This window comes from Cetorhinus maximus, chromosome 17 (genome assembly GCF_964194155.1).
Source record: "Cetorhinus maximus chromosome 17, sCetMax3.hap1.1, whole genome shotgun sequence".
NCBI lineage: Eukaryota > Metazoa > Chordata > Chondrichthyes > Lamniformes > Cetorhinidae > Cetorhinus > Cetorhinus maximus.
Window position 1 is genome coordinate 94,682,138 of NC_135895.1, and position 27,532 is coordinate 94,709,669.

A 27,532-nucleotide genomic window follows, 5' to 3' on the forward strand; every position below is an offset into this window, starting at 1 on the left:
CCCACCCACGGATGAGGTTTCATGCTTTTTATAATTTGCGCCGGGGCTCCTGGCCTGCCCACCAACCTTAAGGTTGGACGGGCAGGTCCTTTAATTACTTAATTGACTTTGTCAATGGCCTCAATTGGCCATTGACAGGTCGGCGGACGTGCAGCTGATTTCGCTGCGTCCCGGCCTACCTGAAAATTTAAAGGGGACGCGGTGATGTTGGGAGTTTCCCCTGACGTCACTGCGTGTCATTTTACACGTTGACGAGTGGGCCCTGCCCCCACTCGCCGATGCGTAAAATCCTGCCCATAGACTATTACAGCACAGGAGGTAATTCAGCCCATCAAATCTGTGTCAGCTCTTTCAAAGAGCAATCCACTTAGTCCCACTCCCTCGCTCTTTGTCCATTTTCCTGCAGTTTTTTCTCCTTTAAGCATCTATCCAATTCCCTTCTGAAGGCTATTATTGAATCTGTATCCACCACTCTGTCAGGTAGTACATTCCAAATCGTAACTACATGTCGCATAAAAAGGATTATCCTCATGCCACCTCTGGCTCTTTTGCCAAATCACATTCAGCCAACATTCTTCAATGCTGACCCTTGTCTAAATCCTTCACGATTCTCAACTCCTTACACCAGAGAAGGCTAAAAGAGTTTTACTAGTTTAAAGTCCTAATCACAGCCCTATTTATCCTTTCCATTAGAACACAGGCCCCACTTAAATTCAGATAGATAATAAAAGCAAAATACTGTAGATGCTGGAGATCTGAAATAAAATTCAGATTCAAATTCAAATTCAGATACAGCCCATCGCAGCAGTACAACTCCTACTTGGCCTAGTACTGTTGCTAATGTCCCATGATGTGAAACCCCTCTTTCCCACAGAACACTTTCAGCCATAAGGTCATATTCCTGTTGGCCTATCCCTCTGTCAATTAGCACGTATCTGGGTTAAGTAATCTCGAGATTACCACCCATAAGGTCCTTTTTTTAAAATTTAATTCCTAACTTTTGATATACCTTTAGTAGGGTTTCCTTATTTTTTGGATCACAAGGACTGGATCTTTCCCCTTTCTTTCAAAGTTCCTTTACAGTTACTCAGAAATACCATTTATTCTTTGCGCCAGGGAGGGGGAAAACACCCTTCTGGCACTCAAACACAACTGCAGAGGATGATATCTATCCTCCTAATTAGTGAATTCCTTATGACCTCAACCTTTCAATTCTGTTCCTCCTGAGCTTTGGATAGCCCTCTCCTCCAAGATGTCATGGTTTGCATTCTAGCTGTTCAGCCTGCAGCCTGCATCCTTATCCTCACAGGCACCAAGTACATTTACCTGTTGGATATGACCAGTGTTTGCAGGACCTCCTTCTCTGCTTCCCCTCAGTTGCCCCTACCCTGCTGACTAAAAGTCACACTCCCCATTTCTTGCAAAGAATCATAAAATGGTTACAGCACAGAAGGCCATTCAGCCCATCATGTCTGTGTTGGCCCTCTGAAGGAACAATTCACCTAGAGACACTCACCACCTTCTCCCCGTAACCCCATAATGCTTCTTTTTCAGATAGTAATCTAAATCCCTCTTGAAGGCCTCAATTGAATCTGCCTCCACCACACACTCAGGCAGTGCATTCCAGATTCTAACCACTCACTGTGTGAAAAAGTTTTTCCTCATGTCTCTATTGCTTCTTTTGACAATTACCCTGAATCTTGCCTTCTGGTCCTCGATCCTTCCACCAATGGGAACAGTTTCGCCCTATCTACTCTGCCCAGATCCCTCATGATTTTGAATACTTCTATCAAATCTCCCCTCAACCTTCTTTTCTCCAAGAAAAACAGGAAAACTCCACTTTCCTGTTTGTCCCCCATAACCCTTGACTCCCTTGTCAATCAAAAATCTGTTTAACTCAGCCTTGAATATATTCAATGACCCAGCTCCAATATTGAATAATTCAATTACCATTGCTCGCTGTGGAAGAGAATTTCAATGACTAACAACCTCCTGAAAGAAGAAATTCCTCCTTATCTCCATTTAAAATGGGTGACTCCTTATTTCGAAACTGTGTCTTCTGGTTCTAGATTCCCCCACAATAAGAAAGATCCTCTCCTGTCAAGACCCCTCAGAATCTTATATGTTTCAATAAGATCACCTCTCATTCTTCTAAACTCCAATAAGTACAGGCTCAACCTGCTCAACCTGTCCTCATAAGACAACCCCTTCATCCCAGGAATAAGCCTAGTGAACTTTCTCTGAACTGAACTGCTTCCAGTATAAATATATCCTTCCTTAAGTGAGGAGATCAAAAATGCACACAGTACTCTAGGTGTGGTCTCACCAATGCCCACACAGTTATAGCAAGACTTTTATACTCCATACCCTTGTAATAAAGGCCAACATTCCACTTGCCTTCCTAATTATTTGCTGTACCTGCATGCTGACTTTTGTAATTCATGAACGAGGACACCAGATCCCTCAGTACAACAGCATTCTGCAGTCTCTCTCCATTTAAATAATATTCTGCTTTTCTATTCTTCCTGCCAAAGTGGACAACCTCATATTTTCCCACATTATACTCCAATATATTCCAATTTTTTGCCCACAGATATAACCTATCTCTATCCCTTTACAGACTCTTTTATACTCCTTACAACTTGCTTTCCTACCTATCTTTGTACCATCAGGAACTTTGGTTACAATATAGTCTGTCCCTTCATCCAAGTCATTAATACAGATTGTAAATAGTTGAGGCGCCAGCACTAATCCCTGTGGCACTCCACACATTACAGTTTGCCAACATGAAAATGACCCATTTATCCCAACTCTGTTTCTTGTTAGTTAGCCAACCCTCTATCCATGCTAATATCCAACACCATGAGCTCTTATGTTGTGCAGTAACCTTTATGTGGCACCTTATTTGCTTTTTGGAAATCCAAATACACTACATCTACTGGTTCCCCTTTACCGATCCTGCTTGTTACATCCTCAAAGAACTCTAATAAATTTGTCAAACACGAATTTTCTCTTTCGAAAAACCATGTTGACTCTGCCTGATTGTATTATGATTTTTCAAATGTTCTGCTACTACTTTCTTAATAATGGATTCTAGCATTTTCACAATGACAGATATTAGACTAGTTGGCCAAAAGTTTCCTGCTTTCATTTTTGAGTAATGGTGTTACATTTGTGGCTTTCCAACCTGCTGGGACCTTTCCAGAATTTTGGGGATTTTGGAAGTTTATAACCAATGTATCCACTATCTCTGCAGTCACTTCCTTTAAGACCCTAGGATGCAGGCCATCAGGTCCAGGGAACCTGTCAGTCTTTAGTCCCATTTGTTTTCCTAGTACTTTTGCTCCAGTGATCGTGATTGTTTTAAGTTCCTCTCTCTCTCTTGCCCCCTGCTTTCCTACTATTCTTGGGATGCTTTTTGTGTCTTCTACTGTGAAGAGAGATACAAGATACATGCTCAAAGTCTCTGACATTCCTTTGTTTCTCATTATTAATTCCATAGTCTCAGTAGCATTGGACTTATCAGCCATCTCAGAACCCATCGAGCAGGAATGGAAACAAATTATCCTCAATCCCAAGGGACTGCCCAAGAAGAAAAACATGCTCCAGTCACCAAGGAGCGTGTTGCATACAGGGAAGCACCGAGACTGAAGGGTGGCTAGCAGATTTAGCTAATCACCAGACTGAACCTTCTTTCTCCAGTAACCAGGGCCACAACAGCACATGGGCCTGCGTGGCCCATGCCAATAAATCCCAGCCAAATATGGGGTCTGTACTTGAGGTACAGTGTACACTGCTCACCATAAACAAAACAATAATTCCTGCAGACTGCAGTCAATGAATGAGGAGGAGGTTACTTTTCAGACTGCAGGCGGCCTGCTTGTGGCTCCAGTGGCGGAAAACATGGTCGAGCAAACCTGTGAGCAGAGTGCGAAGAGAGTCTCATAGCAGGACAAGATGATGTGGTGGCAGAACTTATAGAAGCCTCTGCAGCTCTTCTCAAAGTTGGATATAATTAATATTCGGGAATTAGATAACATGTCTGTGTCTTAATGGATGAGGATTTGTGCAGAGGATGTTGGAATGTTCTTGGTGGCTGGGGCACTGTGAATTTTTAATTCGAGCACCTTCCGGTTTCAAACACAAACTACAGATCTCAGTCTGCAGTGTAAACAAGAATTGCTGTAGTTTGGGTCCCATGGGGTAAAGTGTAGTTGTAAGCAACAAGAAAAATATATACCAAGCACTTATCTCTCATGGGAACAAAATAACAAATAATTTTAAAGCAAAGAAAGTTCAACAAACTGTTTGATGTACTATCTCATTATGTTCCAACATCATTACTGAGCAATTCAACACAACAAAGTCAGGTTTCAGAGGTGTCAGTGGGAGCAGAGCCACCCACACAAGCTCCATTGATGAAGTATGAAAGTTAAGGATCTGCCCAGCTCTAAGAAAGCCTCACCCCATTGTTCTCTGGAATCAGGTTGGGCTCCGACTTTGATTTCAGACTGCTTTTACATTGTTAAAAGTTTTAAGCCGTTCACTTTGTCCTGTTGTGTCTCTTCTACTATCCACCACAAAATCGCTCCCTAATTGTCAATGCGCCATAAAAGATCTTGGAGATTCATTCATCAGACATTCACGCTAAGCGGTCTGACAATCGTAGCCGTGCCCTCTTGATGAAGGCATCCACACTTGACGAGGCAACTTTTTAAAGAACTTTGGTGTCAGGGATCTCGTCCTATCCCAACTTCAACAGGCAGCTTAGGGGAAAGTGATACAGTTTTTAAATGTGGTGTGAGTATGCTGTGAAGATTATAATGGCAGCTCTGTAGGCCTTGAGCTTGATGTATAGGTGATGCCTCTCTTGCCCCATGGAGTTTGCCAAAAGCCATTAGTTTGGCAATGCTGCAGAATGCTTCTGTATAAGTATAGACTTCCCTAGACAGATTGCTACCTGGGCAGATGAATCTGTCCACGGCTTGAAGCATGGAATCATGGATAGGGAGGGTTGGTGGAGGTTGATGGGGTGTAACCTTACATGGACCTAGTAGGAAGAGTATCACCATCTTCCAAAGGCAGTCATGCCATATTGCAGGCAAACGATTGCAGGGTGGTTTATGTTAGGCTGTAAGTGCAGCTGAAAACATATTTATATAGGTTACCCATGTGTCATTCCTAATTCTTCCAGCTATTCAGCTCCCTCAAATACTCCATACCTGAAATCCCAATTTTTCATAATGTGTTGAGCTAGGCGGGGATCTCCTGCGAGTTAAGGTTTGTACTTTGGTTCCTGTGTGTTTAAGGAATATATCAATCCTGGGACGATCTGGGGAAAGTTATAAATAACATAAAATGTCTCCAATTTGTAACTTTTGCTCTGCCGGCAGGTGCAAGCCCTTGTGTGTTTCCGTCTCCAGCAGCTCGGCGGCTGTTTCCAACCCCGAACCCCGCAAGGATGCCCGGGGCCACGAAAGGCGAGAGGGCGGCCGGGGCGGCGGCGGCCAAGTCTCCCCGGACCCCCAAGTGCTCCCGCTGCAGGAACCACGGCTTCGACGTCCGGCTGAAGGGGCACGGGGCGTGTAGCTGGCGGCGCTGCCAGTGCCCCAAGTGCTACCTGATCGCCGAGCGCCAGCGCATCATGGCAGCGCAGAAGGCGCTCCGCAAACAGCAGCAGCGGGAGGAGGAGGAGATGGGGCTGGCCGGCCCCTCGCTGGGGGCAGACGGCAGGAGCACCGGCGCCAGCCCGACCCCTGCCGCCGAGCAGGCAGCCGCCCCAGCCCCTGCCCCGGCCCCGGTCCCGGTCCCGGTCCCCAAGCCGGTCCCGGAGGGAGACGGCTCTCTCTCGGACAGGCGTGGCCCCTCACTGGGGGTGGAGGGCAGACAGAGCAGCGAGGAGAGGAAGGACAGCCCATCAGCCTACATGGTTCACAGCTCTACCTCCTTCGGTAAGAAACCTGGGACCAGTCAGTCCAGGATATTGTTCAGCAGTTACTTAGGCTGCAATGACTAACACCAGTTTTGGGAACGAAATAAATCGTTTATTTTAATTTGCACCACAAGGGAACTTTTTTAAAAAACTTTTAAGATAATCCTAATTATAAAAAACAACCATCAGAATCTGACAGTACGTGTATCTGACAGTACGTGTAGAAATGGGTCATACAATGATCTAAAAAGCCCCCTGGGATTTTCATGTTTCATGTTGAATAATTTAGTTGCATTTTGAGTGAAACACGTTTTTAAATGTCTGTCTTTAAAGAAGATTGATTTTAGTACTTCCAATTTCCCTCCCTGTTATTGGAGAGGCTTCGACCTCCTGTACCTGCTGGATTGATATTGAGGTCTTGCCTTTGAAACACTAGCTGATATCAACCAGAAGCGTTTCATTCTCCACATTTCCTCAGCGCCTTACTGTAACAGCTGCATTTTGCTGTTTTCATCTCCCAAGTATTAAGAGTTATTTGTCATTGTTGCTAATTACGGTCAGTTTTTCCCTGGTTATTTCGACCGCAGTAAATGTCCTGTTTTAATTAGACTGTTGGCTGGGAGTTTCAGGTTGATTAGTTTTAAGTTCTGGGTCGGTTGCCTCTGCACAATTTGTTCCAGACCGGGTGACGCTATCTTGTAGCAAAGGTTTCATCAACTCTCATCTGCAATAAAAAGGTGGCACTTAAATAGAGGGGAAAGACTGGAGCTTTAGAAAAAAAGTTCTGAAGAAATTGCAATATTTGTGTCCTTTTTCCAAACTAATATAACGGTCAAAAAGTTGATCAACATTCAACAATTAATTGGTGGCAGGTAGCACGATTCTCAAAGTCGCAAATGTTCAGGCGCATTGTATATCTTTGAAGGTTTTGCCCAACACTGGGACACAATGACGCAAGCTTTTTCCCTCAGTCCCCCTGAAGGCATTGCTGGGGTACGGTGCCATGGGTTCTCTCTGATGTTTCACTCAAGTAAGCTCTGAGCCTGCACCTCATCACAGGGACTGCATCTTGACCTGGTGGGAAGATTTACAAATTCCTATGATCCCGAGAGCTATACTGGGGAGACCATAACTCTAGGTCGAACCACCCAACCCAAACAAGTCAGACTAAAAATCTTCTTGGTAAGGGATTGTGGGCCAGGCTAACAGCTTGTTGGGGTAAAAATGTCTATGATTATGAAAGCAATCCAGAGACAAGATTAGTTATTTAAAAAAAACACAGCCCTGCAAATGTATTTATCAACTGTGGAAAACATGAACTGCTGGATTTAAGGTAAGATGATAGATATTCAGAAGGAGTCAAACATCTTGCTCTGGACTGGTTAACTTGTGTGCTACAAAGAGATTCTAGAATGTTTTAGGGATAATCTCTTAGATTAGCACAATTTGAGCCAACCAGGGAGCAGGCTACACTGGACCTGCTATTGTGCAATGAGATAGGATTAATTAATAACCTCATAGTGAAGGCGCCCCCAGATAGCAGTGAGCATAATATGATTGAATTTTACATCTGTTTGAGGGAGAGAAGACTTGGTCTAACACCAGTATTTTAAACTTAAATAAGGGCAATTATGAGGGCATGAAAGCAGAACTAGCGAAAGTGAACTGTCAATTTAGGTTAAGGGATAGATCCAATGGCAGACATTTAAGGAGATATTTCAGAATAGATATATTCCAACAAGAAAAATTCCAAGGGGAGGATCCATCATCCAAAAAAGCTAAAGACAGTATCAAACTTAAAGAAAAAGCATATAATTGTGCAAAGATTGGTGGTAGGTCAGAAGATTGGACAGAATATAAAAAATACAGCAAAGAATAACTAAAAGATTAAGAAGGAGGGAAAATTAGAGTATGAGAGAAAACTAGCTAGAAATATAAAGACAGATAGTAAGTTTCTATAGATATTTTTAAAATAAAAGAGTTAACAAAGTGAGCATTAGTCCCATAGAAAGTAAGTCTGGGGAATTAATAATGGAAAATAAGAAGATGGCAGATCAATTGAATAGGTATTTTGCGTCGGTCTTCACTATAGCGGATACAAGTAACATCTCAGAAATAGCTGTAAATCAGTAATTGGAAGGGAGGGAGGAACTCAGGAAAATTACAATCACCAGGGAAGTGGTGCTTAGCAAATGCGAGTTGACAAGTCCCTGGGTCCCGATGGATTTCATCCTAAGGTGTTAAAAGAAATGGCTAGTGAGATAGTTGATGCATTAGTTTTGATTCCCCAAAATTCACTAAATTCTGGGTAGGTTCCATTAGATTGGAAAATAGCTAATGTAGCTCCTTTATTCAAAAAGGGAGGGGGACAGAAATCAGGAAACTATAGGCCAGTTAGCTTAACATGTGTCATAGGGAAGATATTAGAAGCTATCATTATAGACGTTATAACAGGGCATTTAGATACATCCAAGGTAATCAGGCAGAGTCAACGTGGTTTTGTGAAAGGGAAATCAAGTTTAACCAATTTATTGGAGCTCTTTGAAGAAGTAATAGGTACTGCAGATAAAGGGGAACTGGTGGATGTCCTGTACTTAGATTTTCAGAAGGCATTTGATAAGGTGCCTCATCAAAGGTTATTGCTGAAAATAAAAGCCCATGGTGTAGGGGTTAACATATTGGCATGGTTAGAAGATTGGCTAACTAACAGGAAACAGAGAGTAGGCAAAAATGGATCATTTTCTGGTTGGCAGGATGTGACGAGTGGTGTGCCATAGGGATCAGTGCTGGGCCATAGGGATCAGTGCTGGGGCCTCAACTGTACAATTTATATATAAATGATTGTGATGAAGGGACCGATGATAGGGTTGCTAAATTTGCTGATGACACAAAGGTAGGTAGGAAAGTAAGTTGTGAAGAGGATGTAAGGAGGCTACAAAAGGATATAGATAGGTGAGTGGGCAAAGATCTGACAAATGGAGTATAATGTAGGAAAATATGAAGTTGTCCATTTTGGCAGGATGAATAAAAAAGAGGCATATTATCTAAACAGCGAGAGATTGCAGAGCTCTGAGATGCAGAGGGATCTGGGTGTCCTAACAAAAGATTAGTATGCAGGTGCAGCAAGTAATTGGCAAAGCTAATAGAATGTTATTGTTTATTGCAAGGGAATTGAATACAAGAGTAGGGAGATTATGCTTCAGTTATACAGGGTATTGGTGAGACCACATCTGGAGTACTGTGTACACTATTGGTCACCTTATTTAAGGAAAGATGTAAGTGTATTAGTAGCAGTTCAGAGAAGGTTTACTAGATTAATACCTGGAATGGGCGGGTTATCTTATGAGGAAAGGTTGGATAGACTAGGCTTGTATCCTCTGGAGTTTAGAAGAGTAAGAGACTTGATTGAAACATATAAGATCCTGAGGGCATTTGACAGGGTGAATGTGGAAAGGATATTTCCTCTTGTGGGAGAATATAGAACTCAGGGTCACTGTTTCAAAATAAGGGGATGCCCAGTTCAGAAGGAGAGGAACATTTTTTTCTCTCAGAGGGTTGTGAGACTTTGGAATTCTCTTTCTCAAAAAGTGGTTGATGCAGAGTCTTTGAATATCTTTCAGCAGAGGTAAATAGATTCTTGATAAGCAAGGAGGGGAAAGGTTATCATGAGAAGGCAGGAATGTGGGGTTAAAATCTGATCAGCAATGACCTTATTGAATGGCGGAGCAGGCTTGAGGGGCTGAGTGGTTTATTCCTGCTCTAATTTGTATGTTCGTAACTTGTTGCATCTATCTCTATTATCACTAACAAAGCTGCACTGTATCAAAGGTGCCATTTCATCCCAAAGATAATTTCCTTCCACAGCAACCATGCCAATTACATCCCAGAACCTCAGTTGTTCTGATGCATTTTATGTTAGTCGAACTAGAATCCTTTAGGTTTGAAAACAACTTGCATCTATACAGTGCCTTTAATGTAGAAATAAACATCCCAAGTGCTGTCATCAGACAGAATGGATATCTAGCCAAAGTTGGAGATATTCAGAGGAATAGCCAAAAGGTTGACCAAAGAGATGACTTTTAAGAACGTTTTAAAGGGAGCTGGTGAAACGAGAGCTTAGGGTGGGAATTCCCACGTATGTAGCCTAAGTGGCTGAAGATAAGGCTGGCAGTTGCGGGGGCGGGGGGGAGGAGGGGGCAGGAAGGCTGCATAAGAAGCCAGAGTCATATCAGCAGAGAGTTTGGGGGAGTGCAGGCAGCAGGTTAAGAGATATGGAATGGGAGGCTATGAAGGGATTTAGGGAGTAACTTGGAGAAGGAAACTAAAGCCTTTTATTACAGGACTAACATTAAACATTGGCACAGTATTTCCTTGAATCATCTCTTTCTGCACCCATCTCCATTAGCCTTCACTTGTACCTGGGCACAGCTGCATCCTGCTGAAGTAGCCATTTTTCACGTGCCCTCCTTGACAGGAAGCTTCAGCAGGCTGCTCAAACATGACAGGAAAACTTCCTCTTGTTTTCTCTGATGTCAATTTATGTAACTTCCATTAGAAATCACTGAGAAGGGACAACGCTGCCTGATTTTGCCCCCAATTTAGCCAGCATCATTGCAACTGAGATGGCTGTACACTGATCCAACAGTGCTTCCTGCCTTTTAGTTTTACAGTTTGGTTTCTTGGCCTTGTAGTGACTATAATAATAATGTGTTGGAATGGTTTATTGAGGGTACTTTTTTCTACATTTAGATCATCCTGCTTTATACCAGGAGGTTGCCACCAACAATAAAGAGCAAGCAGAGAGGAATTCAATGAGCGGTGGCTTTTACCGGAATATCTTGCCACCAAAGCTGTATACAGGATATTGCAGCAGCGTGTATAGTTATCACCCCTTCTCCATGGGGTTTCCAATGAATCAACCAGGCTATAAGGGAGCTCCCATGCCAACTGGGATGTGCGCCTCAAGAGGCAGCTTCAGGCCTGTCCAAGGAAGCCTTGGAGCATTCCATCCAAACCCCATGTTGGTAAGACACTAAATAAATAAGTAAAATGTTTAATTTATGATGCTTCTTTCAGCCAAATGGTGGAATTTGATTCAAATTTCTAAATATGGAAAATGGGAAAAGCGTTTAAATTTTAGGATTTAATATTGAGCATTCTTTTTAAATAATTTCCTGAGGGTATGAAATGCAGTTGTACTTTACTTCTCCACCTACTGGTCCTACCCAAAGCTTAGAGTTTTACAGGAGCGACGGGGGTAAAATTGTGCTTGTGCTGGCTCTTTGAAAAAGCTATCCTAATTAGTCCCATTCCCCTGCCCATTCTCCATAGACCTATATTTTTTTCCTTTTCAAGTATTTATCCAATTCCGTTTTAAAAACTATATTGAATCGACTTCCACCTCCCTTTCAGGCACTACATTCCAGATCACAACAATTCGCTGCATTAAAACTTCTTCTCATCTTGCCTCTGGTTCTTTTGTCGATTACCTTAAGGTTGTGTCCTCTGGTTACTTACTCTTCTGCAACCAGAAACATTTACTTAATGAGAACCCTTCAAAATTTTGAACACCTCTACTAAATCTCCCCTTAAACCTCTCTACTCTAAGGAGAATAATCCCACCCTCTCTAGTCTCTTAATGTAACAGATATCATGTGTTCCTGGTACCATTCTAGTAAATCTCCTTTGCACCCTTTTCTAAGGCCTTGACATCCTTCCTAAAGTGTGATGCACAAAATTGGCCACAATACTCCAGCTGGGGCTTAACCAGTGATTTATAAAGGCTTGAAAACATCCTTGCTTGTTTACTCTGTACCTATATTTTTAGAGCCAAGGATCCCATAAACTAAAACAGCTTTTCTCAACTTCTCCTGATACCTTCAAAGATTTGTGTATGTGCGCCATCAGGTCTCTCTGTTCCTGCATCCCTTTAAAATTTAGTTTATATTTGCTTCTCCTATTCCTCCTGCCAATGAAATATAAAACCAAGGGTGGAAAGTAGGATTTTAGACTACGGATTGAATTAAACCTGTATTCCCTGATCGATTGATTCTTTCCCTTTGTAACTACACCTGGGGGAGGATTTTTCCCTTGTCGGGCGGACTCGGTGGGACCAAGCTGGAGCGATCGTGAAACCGACGGTCGCTCGCGATTGGGGCCAAACCGCAGTTTCACGTTTGCGGGCCAATTAAGGCCCACCCAGCATGAAACGTGTGCTGCAGCGCTCAGCGCTGCGCCTGTGGCGGGAAGTTGTGGAGGAGGGCAAGCGCAAGATTTGCGGGTGCGCGCTGGAAAAGCTCCCAGAGGCACAGAGCTGCCTCAGGGAGACGAACATTTTTCTAAATAAAAAATAAATATTTCTGAAATGTTATAAAACATTTTGAACAGGGACATGTTGTAAATGAAATGTAAAAAATTTTTGTTTTATTTTTGTTTGCTGTTGGAAACCTCATCCCGCCCGTGGATGGGGTTTCCTAAAAAATCCAACGGCCATTTGGTCTTTTCGCCTGCCCGCCAACCATAAGGCTGGACAGGCAGTGAAAAATTTCTTTCAATTACCTTTTTAATGACTTTGATAGGCCTTTTAATTGTCGGTGGGCGTGCTGCTGACTCCAGCGCGCGCCCTCCGAACGAAATATCGCGTGAGTGCGCGATGACATTGGGACGCTCGCCCGACATCTTCGCGTGTCATTTTACGCTCGGTTGGGTTGGTGCACGCCCACCTGACAAGCTAAAAATTCTCCTCCTGAAGATTCCCACGTGCAAGTCCACAGAAGATCATCAACAGAAAATCAGCTGATACATTGTTAAAAACCTTGTGTATGCCCAAACTTCCTTTCCAAGTTCATGCTGTCACAATTATTAATCACACCTTTATGACAACATTTAACATTGAAACAACCAATATAGATAATTAGAATGGAGATCCTTAAAAATCATAATAGCCTGTAACAGTGTAGTTGCAAACTGTGGCCAGTTGATGACACTGCAGAGAAAGATTCTGAACTCCCAACTGTTGCAATCTTATAGACAAAAATCGTACGTCCATGAACAGATCGTAGGTAACACAATGGGCAATTATCTCGTATTTGTATACTCTCAGTGAGTCTTTTAGGTTTAAATCTTTGCCATTGAGGATACCGCAAGGAAAGGGCAAGCACACCTAAACAAAAAGGACAAAAATACTCTAGAGCCAAGCGTTATATTTTAAATGGCTTGTTCATCTGTTTTATGCAAGCTGGAATAACCAATCCTCCTTGTTCCAGTCCATTAGTTTCTTTGACTTTGTCATAGGGAAAAAAATAGAAATAATAGCACTGAGCCGCTGCTTAGTCAACACCCCACGTGTAACTGAAAACTCAAGCAAAAGAAGCAGAGAGCCGAAGGGCCTCAGGTGAATAGGAGATGGGCTGTAAATGCTCCTTTGGCAATGCAATATTAACACATTTAAAACTGTGGCTTTAATGGAGCCATTTCACACTGAATAGTACTGAATCCCAACTCTAGCAACAGTCCACATCAATGCAGTTTGTTACAGCATTCTCGAGAAAAGCTGAGTGGGGTTGTAAGCACCAACAAAAAGTTGGCGAATAAAATTTGTGGCAATTTATGAATATTTTGTGGGGAAAATCATCATATCTTAGAATTCTGTCAGAAACGCTCAGTCACTGCATTTTCTTTGCCATCATCAACTGCCCTACATCTAACCAGTTGTTCATTATGTGGTGTTGAGTTTAAAGCTCTCTCCATTTAGATTTCCATGTGCAATGGTGCATTTCTATAGGTGCATTGGCAAACTTATGCTTGAAATGAACCACAATGGGACCTTATGCACAAGCTAATCCCACATTGACCAATGCATTCTCTCAAACTCCACTTCAGAATATGACAGTGCAGGGCAGTTCTGCGCTGTTGGACATGCCATCCTTCAGTTGAGACATTGAACTGAGGCCAGTTATAAGTGGACATAACACTATTTGGATAGCTGCATAGAATTTTTCCATTGTCCTGGCCAACAATCCTCCTCAACCAACACCACCAAAAGCAGATTAACTGGTCATCTAATTTCCTGTTTATGGTACCTTGCAATGATAAATTATCTGTCGTATTTGCCTAGATAATAATAACTGCACTTCAAAAAGAAGTGTAATTCACTGAGATATTCTAGGAATGTCTGAGCTATGTAAATATAGGGTTATTTTTATATTACTGGTGAACTCACTAAACCTGCCAACTTGCATTCTAATTCTTTTCGATAAAAATATACACAACGCTGACAAACCATGCTTCCTGGGTTATAAACTATGAATCAGCTTTATTAATTAGAAAACCAGCTATAGCAGCTATAATCAGCAGAAAGATAAATCATGGCAGTTAGTTATCTAAGAAGATCTCTTTTAAAAATAACAAAATGCCTCAAGCCTTCAGAAATTGCTCTTAACTTTGAATATATACATTGAGGTAAAGCTTATATGTGCACTCAGAAATTCAGAGTGGTTCACTAGCTGCAATTAAACAGCTTGGCAATTCGAAGTGGACTACAGGGCTTAGTTATGAAGTTATGCCCACTCGTTTACTTTGACAAAATAAGACAAAGGAATAAAGGTGTATTTCACCATTGAGTGCAACTATCATACACATTTGGGTTCTCAGGAACCATATTTCCCCATCCTTAAGGACAAGGCCAAGATTTGAGATCTTGCTTACAGAACCCTGTGATTGGACAAAAACGAAATCGCAAATGACTAGTCTTATCTGCTGCAGCCAGGTAAACAAGTAATTCGGTCACCTAAGAATAATATAGCTCTGAGGAGGTGATTCTCCTCTACCCATCTCTGAAGTGATAGTAACACATTAGATAAAGCCAGTATTTTTCCAATGAACAGAAAGCAATTTAAAGTGACTGTAGCCACAGCTATCAAGAGAATAATGAAAATAGGGCTTCTGTGAAGTTATATAAGACAGATTACAAATTCATCCCAAAACACCACTTTTGTATGTGTCACTGCAAGCTAACCTCAATATGCTTCTTTTTCCAACCACTTTAGATATGGTTATGGCCATATTTGAAACCTATGGTATAATTTACATAGTATCTCGGAAAACATAAAAATCAAGAATGAGTTACGCTTTTTATTCATGCTGATCAAATGAAGGATGCAGGTACTAGGGAGCAGCACTTTTGGGACCTAGTATCAACATTGAACAAGATCAAATTAACTACAGCACCAGGTTAGATGCACATTAAAGCTTCCTATACAGTGCCCTGAGAATGCAAATCTCAACATCAGACAAGCACCCTGTACTATGCCAGTGTAATACTTTCCAGTTCTCACACCAGAAATCTCTGAATAATATTGGCAATTGAGTGCCAAATTATGGGCAGTCTTGTACTGTGCTGGATTTGAACTCATTCCAGATGTGAAAAAAATATTTTGCTAATCCTTTGTCCCATGCGCTCCCTATTTAGGATCAAAGAGGGGAAGAAAGATTTGTATTTAATAGCAGTTACAGAAATAATGGGCAGAATTTAGCCCTTGTTGGGCGGGGGTGGTCGGGAAGCGATCGGGGCCAGATGGCGATTTCATGCTGGCAGGCCAATTAAGGCCCGCCCAGCGTGAAAAGCAAGTGGCAGCGCTCAGCACTGCCTTTGCGGGCGGGAGGGGGAGCGCGAGTGCAAATTTTGCGACTGCGCATTTGCAAATCTCCCTGGGGCACAGAGCTGCCTCAAGGAGATGAACATTTTTCCACATATAAAATAAAGATTTCAAAAATGTAATAAAACATGTCTCCTCATGTGACTCTGTCACACGAGCAGGGACATGTTATAAATGAAATGCAAAATGTTTAATTTTATTTGCTGTTGGAAACCTCCTCCTGCCCGTGGATGAGGTTTCCCAAAAAGTGCAAAGACCACTTGACCTCTTCGCCTGCCTGCCAACCGTAAGGTTGGACGGGCAGCGAAAAATTTCTTTTAATTACCTTGTTAATGGCCTTAATAGGCCTTTTAATTGTCGGCAGGCACACTGCCGACTCCGACAGTGCACCCGCCGACCGAAATATCGCGCGACTGCGCGTTGATGTCAGGATGCTCGCCCAACGCGCGTCATTTTACACTCGAGCGGGTTGTGCACGTGCCGACCCGCCAAGGTAAAAAATTTGCCCAATATTGCAATTATAGTTTATGCAGAATGAGCCCCACTTCCTATTCATTCAATTGGCTTTTCCACAAGGAGCTGATTTTATTAACACAAATATTTTTGCCTTTCTGACAGATGCGGGATAATGGTTGTGGACTGCACTCATCTTATTACTCACCACCTCCATTTCTTGGTTCAAGATTGTTTTCAGGGCCGCCTTATATTCCCCCACTCATGGCACCAAGAGCCAGTGAAACTGCTGGTGAAATGGAGGTAACTGCAGGTAGGAATGTGAGAAATATAAATCAGCAATCTAAGAAACGTACAAAGCATGTCAGCTTTTGTTTCTGTCATGTTTCTTTCCCCCCCATTTTCTCTATGGATGTTGAGGCATTGGTTCTGCTGGGTTACAATTACATGGATGCCAGTTGCCTAAGTGGCCTTGATTCATGTGTGAACCTAGGCTGGGGGCATCGGCTGGGTATTTGACCACAAGGAAGGGAAATAAGCCGAATTCAATCCCCCTCTCACCTGGCTCCCATGTACAGAAACTCCCAACTGGACAGTGGACAGGAACCTTGGCTAATTTTCCTACTGCTGATCAAGAGGTACTACGACCAATTGTATAACTACCCACCACCATCTTGGGGTGGGGCATGGAAGGGGAATGTGGGTAGAGAGTGACACAAGGAAGTGATCAGACATGGTCTTATCTGTGATTGAGACGATGGGAGTAGTGAGACCACCTGAGTTGGCAAGGTGAAGGGGGTGGCTGTGAATATGGCAGGCAAGTTTATATGGAGGGAGTGATTTAGGGAAGATAAGAGGGCAGTGAACTCAGAGGAGAGAACGTATGATGAGTTGAGATGGAGATTAAAATCATCAAGGATGAGAAGTCATTTGGTGAAGGGACTGAAGGAGGAAAGCCGTGAAGATACCTTGGTGAGAAAATTTTTACCATACTTGAGTGGGGATGTTAGAGAATGAGGATTTTGAATGAGAAGGTGAGAAGGGTAGAACAAGGTGAGTTGCTCAAAACAACAACTTGTAACATTCTATATGTTCAGCACGTAATAGAATGTTTTACATAGACAACAGCTTCCATTTATAAAGTGCTTTTAACTTAGCAAAATGTACCATGGCACTTGGGAAATATATTGCCATTTCTTCACTGTTGCTGGGTCAAAATCCTGGAACTCCCTCCCTAGCAGCACTGTGGTTGTCCCAACACCACATGGACTGCAGTGGTTCCAGAAGGCAGCTCACCACCACCTTAAGGGCAGTTAGGGATGGGCAATAAATGCTGGCCTAACCAGCGACACCCACATCCCATGAATGAATTTTAAAAAACTTAACAAAAATGAGGTGAAGTTGGGTTTGGCATGGAGGGAGGGGTGAGGTAGACACTGAGCAGGTGAACAAGTGTTAGGAAAAGATGACTAATGACAGTTGAAGCGGTAGATTTCAAGGACCCTCAAAGGAGAAATGTAGCAAAGCTGAAGAGGTTGAGTGATGGAGTTCCAGAGTTTAGGGGTTGAAGGCCAAAGATTCTGCTGTCAATGATAGAACAGAGGGAGGGAGTGCACAACATACCAGAGATGGAAGAATGGAGAATGTGAGTGGGTGCACAGGACTGGACTAGAAAGTCACACATTTCAAAAGTTAATAACGTTTCAGAGCATTAAAGTCAGGGACTCTGTGGAGAAAAGAAAATGTTTGCATTTTCATTTAATAGTAGGCTGTTCTATAGATCTTTATGAAGTGACTGTTTTAAACAAAAATTAAACAGCTCCTGTGGAGAAATAATTCTTCTTGCATTTTTTTCACCTACCTAAAGTCAAGGCAGCTCATACACAAAAAGATAAAGTCTGTTTGCTAGTGACCTATAGAAACAATGAATTTCCCGAGTATGAAAACCTAATGAGATTTATGTGAGAAATAAATGTGATGTCAGCCTGTATTGATGGTATGTTTCTGTCAAGCATGCCCTGATTTTGAAAGGTTTGTTAAATCAGGCAGTGTATAAAATCAGGTATATAAAGTTCAAGGTCAGCCATAGACGAGATTATTAAAAAAAATCTAAGGAGTTAGAGAAAGATCAACAGTGTGATTGGAGAAAGCTTCTTTTTATTTGAACATTGCTGAGATCAAGTGTCAGACTGCTTGACTGATCTTTGTTCCTGACAGTTAGATCACAAGTTTGTTGCATAAAACTGTGCTATTTCTGTTAGAAAGAAAGGATTTGCATTCTCTTGTTCTCCCCTTTTCTCCTGAAGGCACCTCTTAATTGGGTATAGCTCTGACTGAGTTTTGATACTATGCTCAATTGACCACTGAGCAGTGCATTTTGACAGGATGGTAAACGCTTATCATAAGATAAGCAAATGGTTGCAGTATGGAAAGAGGCCGTCAACCCATCTTGACCGTGCCGCTCCCTGGAAGAGCAACACAGCTAGTCCCATTCCTCCACCCTTTCTCCATAGCCTGGCAATTTTTTTTCTCTTCAGGTGCTTATCCAATTCCCTTTTGAAAGCCATGATTGAATCATAAGAACATAAGAAATAGGAGCAGGAGTAGACCATTCAGCCCCTCAAGCCTGCCCCGTCGTTCAACAAGATCATGGCTGATCTGCCCTAGGCCTCAACTCCTCTTTCGTGCTAGTTCCTCATAGTCCTCAACTCCCTGATATTTCAAAAATCTATCTATCTCCTCTTTAAATACTTTCAGTGATCTAGCCCCCACAACTCACTGGGGTAGAGAATTCCAGACATTCACTACCCTCTGAGAGAAGACATTCATTCGCATCTCAGTTTTAAATGAGTGTCCCCTTATTCTGTAACTATGCCCCCTAGTTTGAGATTCCCCCACTGGTGGAAACATCTTCTCAACATCTACCCTGTCAAGCCCCCTCAGAATCTTGTGCGTTTCAATACGATCACTTCTCATTCTTCTAAATTCTAATGAATAAAGGCCTAACCTGTTTAACCGTTCTTGATAAGTCGACCCCTTCATCCCAGGAATCAGCCTAGTGAATCTCTTTTGAATTGCCTCCAATGCCAGTATATCCTTTCTTAAATACTGGGACCAAACTCTACACAGTACTCCAGGTGCAGCCTCACCAACACCCCGTACAGTTGTAACAAGACTTCCCTATTTTTAAACTCCAACCCCCTAGCAATACTGGCCAAAATTCCATTTGCCTTCTTAGTTACTTGCTGCACCTGCATGCTAACCTTTTGTGTTTCATGCACAAGAACATCCAGATCCCTCTGTGCAGAACTCTTTTGGAGTCTCTCTCCATTTAAATAATAGTCTGCGTTTTGATTCTTCCTACCAAAGTGTATGACCTCACACTTTCCTACATTGAACTCCATCTGCCAAGTTTTTGCCTACTCACTCAACCTATTTATATCCCCTTGCAGATTCCTTATGTCCTCATCACGAAATGTCTTCCCACCTATTTTTGTATCATCAGCAAATTTGGATACACTGCACTCTGTCCCTTCTTCCAAGTCATTAATAGAAATAGTAAATAATTGAGGCCCTAGGACTGATCCTTGTGGCATTCTACTAGTTATGTCTTTCCAACCTGAAAAAGACCCATTAATCCCGACTCTCTGTCTTCTGTGTGTTAACCAATTTTCAATCCATGCTAATACATTACCCCCAATACCGTGAGCTCCTATCTTATGCAATAATCTTTTATGTGGCACCTTATCGAATGCTTTCTGGAAATCTAAACACACTACATCTACTGGTTCCCCTTTATCAACTCTGTTTGTTATATCCTCAAAGAACCCTAGCAAATTTGTCAAATGTGATTTCCCTTTCACAAAACCATGTCGACTCTGTTTGATTGAGTTAAGCTTTTCTAAATGTCCTGCTATTTGTTCTTTAATAATGGACTCCAGCATTTTCTCAACAACAGATGTTAGGCTGACTGGCCTACAGTTTCCTACTTTTTGTCTCCCTTCTTTAATAGAGGCGTCACATTAGCGGTTTTCCAATCTGCTGGGACCCTCCTGGAATCCAATGAGTTCTGGAATATTTCGACCAATGCCTCCATTATCTTTGCAGCCACTTCCTTTAAAATCCTTGGATGCAGACCATCAGGTCCTGGTGACTTGTCTGCCTTTAGTCCCGTTAGGTTGTCAAATACTTTGTCCCTCATGATAGAGACTGTTACAAGATCTTTCCTCCTATTAGCTCCTTGCTTATTTGATATCTTTGGGATGTCTATAGTGTCCTTCACCGTGAAGACCGATGCAAAATATTGGTTCAAATTATCTGCCATTTCCCTATTCCCCGTTATTAATTCTCCAGTCACATCCTCCAAGGGTCCCATGTTCAATTTAGCCATTCTTTTTACATACACGTAGAAGCTCTTTCAGTTTGTTTTTATATTTTTTGCCAATTTACTTTCATAATTTTTTTCCCTCTTTATTAGCTTTTTAGTCACCCGCTACTGATTCCTAAAAAGTTCCCAATCCCTTGGCCTACCATTAATTTTCGCCACTTTGTATGTCTTAGTTTTTGATTGGATACTCTCCTTTACCACCTTTGTTAACCACGGATGGTTCATCCTTCTCATCGAGTCCTTCTTTTTGATTGGGACAAATTTTTGCTAAGCGTTATGAAATATCTGCTTAAATGTCTACTACTGCTCATCCACTGACCTTCCCATTAGTCTATTTTCCTAGCCCACTTTAGACAACTCTTTCTTCATACCTCTGTAATTGCCATTATTTAAGTTGAGGTCACTGGTTTGAGACCCAAGTTGCTCACCCTCAAACGGAATTTGAAATTCTACCATGTTGTGATTGCTCCCCCTAGAGGATCCTTAATTACAATATCTCTCATTAACCCGGCCTCATTACACATTACTAGATCTAAAATAGCCTGTTCCAGATAGGTTCTGCAACATATTGCTCTAAGAAGCAATCTCTGATGCACTCTACAAATTCGTCTTCCATGTTACCCCTGCCAATCTGATTTGTCCAGTCAATATGCAGATTAAAATCACCCATGACAATTGTAGCACCCTCCTTATATGTCTCCGTTATTTCCCGATTTATACTTTGTCCTACAGTGAGGCAACTCTTCGGGGGCCTATAGACGACTCCCACTGCTATTCCTTATTTCCGCCCTAACTGATTCTACATCATGATCTATTGCGCCTATATCACTACTCACCACCACACTGATACCTTCCTTTACTAACAAAGCTACCCCACCTCCTTTTCCTTTTTGCCTAGTTGTCTGGAACGTCAAATACCCTTGAATATTGAGTTCCCAGTTTTGGTCACCCTGCAACTACATCTCTGTAATAGCTATCAAGTCATATTCATTTATTTCTATTTGTGCCGTCAACTCAACTATCTTGTTACAAATGCTGCGTGAGTTCAGATAAAGAGTCTTCAGCTTTGACTTTTTAACCATTATTGCTCATTCTGGTTCTGATTTTGGCTGCACTCTTCTGCTTATATTGTCTGCCCCTTCCCGTCACACTTTGATTATCGTTTGCCTCTTCACTACACTGCACCTCTACTCTTTTGTTTCTTTTTGATTTTTTAAACTTCCCTTCAATTGAACCCTCCATCCCCACTAACTAGTTTAAAGTCCTAGCTACAACCCTATACAATTCGCCAGGACACTGGCCCCAGCATAGTTCAAATGAAGCCTGTCCCAGTGGAACAGCTCTCTCCTTCCCCAGTACTGGTGCCAGTGGCCCATGAATCATAACCCATTTCTCCCACACCAATCTTTGAGCCACACATTTACCTCTCTAATCTTTTTTACCCTACGTCAATTTGCACGTGGCTCAGGTTGTAATCTGGAAATTATTATCTTTGTGGTTCTGCTTTTTAATCTAGCCCTGAGCTGCTCGTGGTCCCTTAGCAGAACCTCTTTCCTCATCCTACCTATGTCGTTGGTACCTATGTGGACCACGACAACTGGATCCTTCCCCTCCCACTCTAAGATCCTCTCCAGCCCAGAAGAGATGTCCTTGGCCTTCGCACCAGGTGGGCAACACAGCCTTCGGGACTCTCTGTCTTTGCTGCAGAGAACAGTATCTACTCCCCTAACTATGCTATCCCCTGTTACTACTATATTCGTCTTTTCTCCTCCTCACTTGAATGGCACTCTGTACCACGGTGCTGTGGCCAGTTTGCTCATCCTCCCTGCAGTCTGTGATCTCGTCCACACCGGGAGCAAGAACCTCGTGCCTGTTGGACAAGGGCACTGGCTGAGGCTCCTCCAAAGCTAAATTTGGATCCCCATACCTGCTTCATTCGCAGTCACACGCCCCTGTCCCTGACCACGGTCCTAATTTGATGTAATTAATCTAAGGGGTGTGACTGTCTCCTGAAACACAGTGCCCAGGTAACTTTTCCCCTCCCTGATGTGTCGCAGCGTCTGCAGCTCAGACTCCAGCTCATCAAACCTGAGTCGAAGTTCCTCGAGCAGCCAACACTTGTTGCAGATGTGGTTACCGTGGATCTCACGGGGTGTCCACCAGCTCGCACATACTACAGCTGCAACACATCGCTTGCCCAGCCATCTCTCTTCTATTTAATTAATTAATCTGGATGTTAAATATTTTAAAAGTGAATTTCTTAATTATACTCTTCAACTGTAATAACGTCGCCTGATTTAAACCACTTGGCCAAGCAAAAGAGACACGGAAGAAATACTCACCAATCACCAACTGTTTTCTGCCTCTGCCACACTCTCAGATAGTGTATTTCAGATCCTAATCACTAGCTGTGTTAGAAAGACTTTCCTTGTGTTGCTGTTGCTTCTTTTACCAGTCACCTTAAATTTGTGTCCTCTGCTTCTTGACCCTTCCGCCATTGGAAGCAGTTTATTTCTATCGGTTCTTGTCTAGAGCCCTAATAATTTTGAGCACCTCGATCAAATCTCTTCTCAATCTTCTCTTCTCAGAGGAGAAAACCTCAACTTCTTCAGTCTGTCCTGTAACTGAAGTCCCTCAACCATGGAACCATTTTCATAAATCTTTTCAGCACTCTCTCTAAAACTTTCACATTATTCCATTGCGGTTCCCAGAATTAGTCACAATATTCCAGTTGAGGCCAAACCAGTGTTTTATACAGGCTCATCATAACTTCCTTGTTTTTGTACCCTATGCATCTATTTATAAAGCCCACCCTTTTTAACCACTTTCTCAACCTGCCCTGCCATCTTTAACAATCAGGGCACATAAACTCCCAGATGCCTCTGTTCCTCTATTCTCATTAGAATTGCACCCTTTATTTTATATTGCCTTTCCTACAAAAATATATCGTTTCACACTTCTCAGTATTAAATTTAATCTGCCACATGTTCACCCATTCCACCAGCCTGTCCATGTCCTCTTAAAGTTTATCACTAACCTTCTCACAGCTCACAATACTTCTGAGTTTTGTGTCATCTGCATTCTTTGAAATTGTGCTTGTACACGTAAGTCCAGGTTATTAATATATATCAATAAAAGAGTGGTCCTAGTGCCAACCCTTGGGGAGCCCCACCATATACCTTCCTCCAATCCGAAAAATCACTGTTCACCACTACTCTATGTTGCCTGTCACTCAGCTAAGTTCATACCCATGCTGCCACTGTCCGTTTTATTCCATGGGCTTCAACTTTACTGCCATACCTGTTATGTGGCACTTTATTAAATGCCTTTTGGAAGTCCATGTACACGACATCAGCAGCATTACCTCGTTAGTCCTCTCTGATCTCAACAAAAAATTCAATCAAGTTAGTTAATCATGAGTTGCTTTCAACAAATGCATGCTGGCTTTCCTTAATTAATCCATACATTTCCAAGTGACTGTTTATTTTGTCCTGTACTATCGCTTCTAGAAGCTTTCCACCATGAGGTTAAACTGACTGGCCTGATGATGCTGGGGTGCCGGGGTGAATTACAGCTGACCCTGATCCCCTTTCAGCCACATATGCATGGATGCATTTTCCAGATTAATCCAGTTGATAGTAACCATGAGTGGGACCCCTAGCTGATATTTGTCCAACCCAACTCAATTGTGCCAGCCCCACATCAATAAAATCAGCACAGTACAGAACCACGGGGCCCTGTTTCCCAAAATAATTAGTTTAGGAACTCTAAAAATGTTCAACTGTGTCACTGATAGTCTAAAGCTTTATGTATACCTGATAATTATACTTTCAGATATAAGTAAGTAGTTAGCCTTTCAGGTGCTGAATTTCCTTTGCATCTTCCAAGCCATAAATTCTTAGTAAGTAGATAATGTTAGACCAATCTTAGCTGACACATTTACTTGAGGCAGAGGTTCCGATGAAAGGTCATCGACCTGCAATCTTAACTCGGACTCTCTCCACAGATGCTGCTTGACCTGCTATGTATTTTCAGCATTTTGTGTTTTTATTTCAAATTTCCAGCATCCGCAGTATTTGTTTTTTTCTGACTCAATTAAATGTTCAGATTGCTTTTGTTTCCCATCTATATGCTGCTCTCTGTGCTGAGATTAGACTAACTTTGCGCAGCTGGGAAATGTAACCCACTCCCTCCCCCGCTATGCATTTGTCCCTTCAACAGGGACAGCAGGGAATCCACAATTAGAGCAGCAACAAAGGAAAAGATCAGGAGAAATTTTGGAATCGGAGGTTGGAGGTAATTGTGAATATGGATGCGTGTCAAACAGTTTGAATACTTATCCATTTCTCGAGCCAGGGTGAAGAACTAAGCGCGAGCTAGTTTCCTAAACTGGTTTTGCTGCTCAAAAGCTCCAGTGCTATACAATTACTATGCTGTAGGACATTCTTATTGTGCATGCAAAGTTGAACAACAACTAGCCTTCCATCCAGTTAAACAAGTAGAGGATACCACAGTGGGGTGTTGAAGAATGCATGTACATATGAGGACAAGGACATGACCAGTCAAAGCCATAATATATACCAGTCAACTATCTTGCTGCAGCTTGGGCAGGGTACTGAATACTACTCACCATCAACAATGGCTTGCTGGACCCTTTCTTTGCCATGTTTTGTGCTCTCAATCAAATACATTGGCCTGGATTTTGCCGTCAGTGACAAAGCAAGGACACTCCCTGCTGACCTCGAAGAAAGCTGCGCTGAGAGATTTAGTGATCTCTTTGGAGAGAACTTTACCTCTGTCAATGGGCAGCGTAGTTTAAAAGGATTCCCAGTGTCAAGCTGCAGTGATGTCATTAAATTGTCCAGCTAGCCAATCACATTAAAGAATTCCCACAACCAGCCAATTGGGAAACAAACTAATAATCATATCACTTTGTAAAAAATTTAGAGAGCAAAATAAAGCTTGAGGCATGTATAGTATGTATGTATATGTAAGGTGGAAGCTGAAATATCATGAACAAACTTTTAAAAAACAATTAAATACTTTCAGAAAGCTAGTTTTAAAAGTCTAGTAATCACTCATAATGGAAACATTTAACAACAAATATAAAAATTTGTTTCCGGGGTCAGATCAATTGTTTAGCAGTAGTTATTACTCAGATCACCTCACTGAACAAGGCTTAACTTTTTAATGGGGCTTTCTAACAACAATGAGAGCAGAAAAGGGGAGTTTCTCACCAATCAACTGATTTCACGGAGTGCTGGCTCAGATTTGGGGGTCCATAATGCAGACGTGATGAAACAATGAATGACAGACCACAACTGCAGAATCTCTATGTTAATCTGCGCGAGCGCTAAATGCTAAAGTGCGGTGATGATGGTGAATGCCGACAGTTAACCATCAAAGACCCTGCAAATTCCAGGCCATCAAAATAAATAACTTTGATGAAAGAAAAAGTAAGACTAGCATTTATATAGCGCCTTTCATGGCCACAGGACATCCCAAAGCACTTTACAGCCAATTAAATACTTTTGCAGTCAGGTCGCCGTTGTATTGAGCAGATGATCCATTTCAGTCTCCCATGTTCCCCGCTTTCACAGATGCCAGTCTTCAGCTAAACTCACTCCTTATGATATCAAGAAACAGCTGAGCGCACTGGACGCAGCAAAGATTATGGGCCCAGCTATAGCGCTGAAGAGCCATGTGCTGAAGCTAGCCACTCTAGCCAAATTGTTCCAGTACAACTACAACACTGGTATTTACCCAACAGAGAAGAAAATTGGTCAGTTATATCCTGTCTACAAAAAGCAGGACAAGTTCAATGGAACCAATTACCGCCCCATCAGACGATTCTCAAATACCAAAGTGAAGTAAGGTGTCATCGATGGAGCTATCAAGCTGCACTTAATTACTCACCAAAACCTGTTCACTGATGCTCAGTTTGGGTTCTGCCAGGACCAGTCAGCTCCAGCCTTCATTACAGCCCTTGGTCCAAACATGAGCAAAAGAGCTGAATTTGAGAGGCGAGGTGAGAGTAACTATCTTTAACATCAAGGTAACATCTGACTGAATATGGCACAAAGAAACCCAAGTAGAAGTAAAATCAATGGGGATGAGGGGAAAACTCTCCACTGGCATACCAAGCACAATGGAGGATGCTTTTCGGATGCCAATCATCTCAGCCTCAGGCCATTGCTGCAGGAGTCCTTCAAGGCAGTGTCCTAGGCTTAGCTATCTTCAACTTCTTCATCAGTGTCCTTTCCTCCATTATAAGGTTAGACGTGGGACACTCTGTGATTGTTGCACAATGTTCAGTTCCATTCACAGCTCCTCGGATAATGAAGCAGTCAGTGCCTGCATGCAGCAAGACCTGGACAACATCTAGACTTGGGCTGGCAAGTGGCAAATAACATTCACACCACAAGTGCCAGGCAATGACCATCTACAACAACAGAGAATCTAACCACCTCTCCTTGATATTCAGTAGTGCTTCCAATGTTGAATCCCTCATCATCAGGGTCCTGGGGCCTCACCATTGACCAGCAACTTAACTGGACCTACCACATAAATGCAACAGCAGGCCAGAGGCTGGGTATTCGGAGCAAGTGACTGACCTGAATCCCCAAAATCTATGGAATGCTCTCCACATGCCTGGATAAGTGCAGCTGCAACAATACGCAACAAGTTCAGCTCCATCCAGTGCACAGCAGTCTATCCACTCCCTCAAACATTCACTCCCTCCAGTGTATATCAGTTACACGATGCACTGCAGCAAGTTGCCCAGGCTTCTTTGACAGCGTCTCTCAATTCCACAACCTCTATCACCCAGAAGGACAAGAGGAGCAGGTGCCTGGGAATACCACCACCTCTAGGTTCCCCTACAAGTCACACACCATTTTGACTTGGATATACATTGTAATTCCATCATCATGGCCGAGTCAAAATCCTGAAACTTGCTACCTAACAGCTCTGTCGAAGCACATTCACCACACAGATTGCAGTTCAGAATGTGGCTCACTATTACCTTCTCAAGGATAACTCGGAATGGGCAAAAATGCCAGCCTTGTCAGTGATGGCCACATCCCATAAATTAATAAAGAATAA

The 27,532-nt window shown here is 42.4% G+C and overlaps 1 long non-coding RNA gene across 1 annotated transcript in view; it reads left to right on the plus strand.

The window, feature by feature from the left end:
• The first annotated feature begins 10,685 nt into the window (after positions 1-10,685).
• Positions 10,686-27,532, plus strand: part of LOC144692783 (uncharacterized) — a 32,773-nt gene continuing 15,926 nt past the window's right edge. The window contains exons 1-2 of the long non-coding RNA XR_013579392.1: positions 10,686-10,956; positions 16,207-16,354. This is a non-coding gene — a long non-coding RNA (uncharacterized LOC144692783). The remainder of the gene's footprint in view (positions 10,957-16,206; positions 16,355-27,532) is intronic.